Raw genomic sequence first — 3,076 nt, 5'->3', positions numbered from 1 at the left:
GTCGAAGTATACCAACTGTGTGCTTTAGTTTAACTTTTCTCTTTTCAAAAAGTATTGACTCATAAAACCAAAGACTAATTGAATAATTGAGGCAATAAAGGAAGGTACCTTTTGCTTTATGTCTATTCATTAATTTTGCTTTTTGAATTATTTCTCCATTTTTTAAAAGCACATTGTAGTGCTTAATTGGGCCTACCATACAATGAATGTGTTTTAGAATTGTGAAGAACTGGAATCTGTTCAATTTTCCTTCACTCCATTATTATTTTTCCTATATTCAACAACAACAATAGCATATCCTGTAAAATTTCGCAAGTGGAGTCTGGGAAGGATGGATTGTACGCGGAGACTTTACCACTACCTCGTGAATGATCAGTGAGTTCTCTCCCTCTCTCTTTTGCAAGTGTTCTGACTTGTAATTGGTACAACAATGATTGCTACAATCTGCTATTACCAAAAAGTATGACTTTTCATCCAACAAGAAGACAAAGACTTCATGACAGAGTGTTTTTTTTTTTTCGACTATTGATCACTTAATTGAATAATTGAGGCAAGAAAGGAAGGGTACTTGTTGGGTGTAATAAGAGGGGTAACCAAGTGAGGGACTCAAAAATAAACTTTAATTTATCATTTTCTTTAATTATTAGTTAATTGTATTAGGTTAATATAGTTTACTTTTCCTTCCATATCAAATATGGTAAAAACTGTTAAAGTAAGTAACGCTTTAGTTGTGCCAAAAGTAATTGATGCACTTCATTTGTCACCAATCACCAAACAAACAATGATTGGCGACAATTGAACTTTATCAATTACTTTTGGCACTACTTGATGTATTCCCTCCGTTTCAATATAAGTATTTTAGTTTGATTAGGCACAGTGTTTAAAAAATAAAAAGGAGATTTCTGAATTTTACGATCTGAAATTGATGACGTGTACAGTCTTTAAAATATTGCGGTCTTAAGTTTTTCATGTAGAATGTTGGAATTGAGAAACAAACTAAATATATAAAGAAACATTCTTTTTAAAACAAACCACGAAACGAAAGTAAGACACTTAAATTGGAACAAATCTCAAACTTGTATTAATGGTGATATTTTTGTTCTTGAGGATGAGAATGAATTCCATAAAATTCCAATTACAATGATACTACCATTTTCAGAAAATTCGTAGAAATATGAGTCAAAATTGTCACTGTATGTAAATGTTCATATCTAGGATAAGTAACTTGTTTTTCTTACTTTGAATCAAGAAATCGAGTTCGTTGTACTTACTGTCATATTTTCAGAAAACTAGTCATATATAATAAGAGTCGAAATTTTCACGGCGTTCTAGATATAAATGTGAGTATTTAGATATATAACTTGTTTTTCTTACTTTGGATCAAGAATGATAAAGATTATAAGAAACGAAATTGAGTTCGTTGTACTCATATTTTCACAAAATTCGTGGTAATGAGTCGAAATTTACGCAACATTCTAGGTTTAAATGTTCATATTTAGATTTATATATAACTTGTTTTTCTTACTTTGGATCAAGAACGATAAAAGATTATAAGTAACGAAACCGTGGCCTTTGTACTTCTTGTCATATTTTCAGAAAATTCGTAGTAATTGATGCACTTCATTTGTCACCAATCACCAAACAAACAAACAAACAGTGATTGGTGACAATTGAACTTTATCAATTACTTTTGGCATAATTTATACTGTCTTGGTCTTCTGTGGGCTCAGTAGACTGTAGTCCTTTTCAATAACCCAATAGTCAATATAGACGGCTGCAGAAACGATATATTCCCACCATTTCAATTTTAGTTTGATTGGGAACGATGTTTAAGGAGATTTCTGAATTTTATGATCTAAGTTTGAAATTTAGTAAATGAAATAATAAGAGGAGGAGGACAAGTGCAGTTGCAGCAGATGGATATTTCCATATGCATGAACTAGAACTATAGCTCGACTTGACGTTGAGTTTGTTGTTGAAAATTCTGATATTCAAGACATAGTTGATTCTATATGTAATTACATTATAGAGGAATTCAGGTTTCCTGAAGACCCATTCGACGACGGGGCAAAACAAGAAAGCCATTGTCACATCAACAAAACAAAACACACGAGAGACATTGATTGTTACTATACAAAGAAGCGAGCCTTAGACCCTTGTGACACATTTTTACAGTCGTACGAGCCTAATTATCCAAAGCCAACATTACAAGTTATCACATCCACAGTCTTGATGTACCGTCCAACATGGGAATAAGTACCACTCAAAAGCTTCAATAGCTTGCCCTTCTCGACTTGAGCAGAGATCTTTGAAACTTTTCACTTCCCAAATAATCATTGAGCATCGTCAAAACAATATGTTCTTTTGTGTGTTCCATTAAACAACTTTTATTCACATGTACCTTTGGGTTCCATTAGAGTTGTATGCTCCATCTGCAGCAAATCATGCTTCATATATATCAAGCAAGCCAAAATAGATAGTTGTTCGACTTGGAAAATCGCAACCTCCTTACTCAAAGAAAACCTAACTGAAAGCAAATTAAAAAAAAAAAGAAATATTAGAGCATGCTAACAAGCACGGACTGACAGAAAGGAGTCAATTGAATGATTGAAGTACCAGTTGATTCCACTTGTGACCTTCGAGCGTCTTGACACCTTAATAACAAGGAAGCCCCCCTATTCCAGAAATAGGGGAAACACCTTTCGTCGAGCCACACGATTCCTGAATGACCGTACCGAGGAATTCTACCATACTCCGTGCGCTATGGTTGTTGATACTGCAGAGTCTACCCGAAGGTTCAGTCTAGATTGTAGTCCAGATATACACCCAAGGTTTCCCAGATTCAAACCTAAGCAGAGACAAAAAACACTAGGTGATTCTTCCCATCTGTCCTAGCCTTGGCCTTGGGGGAAAAAGTTACTTGATATCTGTTACTGGTGGGAAGTGGCAGGTATCCCGTGGATTTAGTCGAGGTGCGCGAAAGCTGGCCTGGACACCACGGTTATCCAACAACTAAAAAAATTGTGGTCCAGATATTCTGATCAAAGAGTAATACTGTCAAATTCCACACAAAAGA

General features: G+C 34.6%; 1 long non-coding RNA gene across 1 annotated transcript; it reads right to left on the bottom strand.

The window, feature by feature from the left end:
• Positions 1–1,968: 1,968 nt before the first annotated feature.
• Positions 1,969–3,070, bottom strand: LOC124891261. Its single transcript, XR_007049602.1, has 2 exons — positions 2,617–3,070; positions 1,969–2,527 (listed from the first exon to the last, which is right to left on the bottom strand). It is a non-coding gene; the product is annotated as an uncharacterized LOC124891261 (long non-coding RNA).
• Positions 3,071–3,076: the final 6 nt, after the last annotated feature.

Source organism: Capsicum annuum, unplaced genomic scaffold, assembly GCF_002878395.1.
Source record: "Capsicum annuum cultivar UCD-10X-F1 unplaced genomic scaffold, UCD10Xv1.1 ctg3298, whole genome shotgun sequence".
NCBI classification, from domain to species: domain Eukaryota; kingdom Viridiplantae; phylum Streptophyta; class Magnoliopsida; order Solanales; family Solanaceae; genus Capsicum; species Capsicum annuum.
The sequence above is the reverse complement of the archived record's forward strand: the minus strand, read 5'-3'. Positions and strand labels throughout refer to the sequence as shown.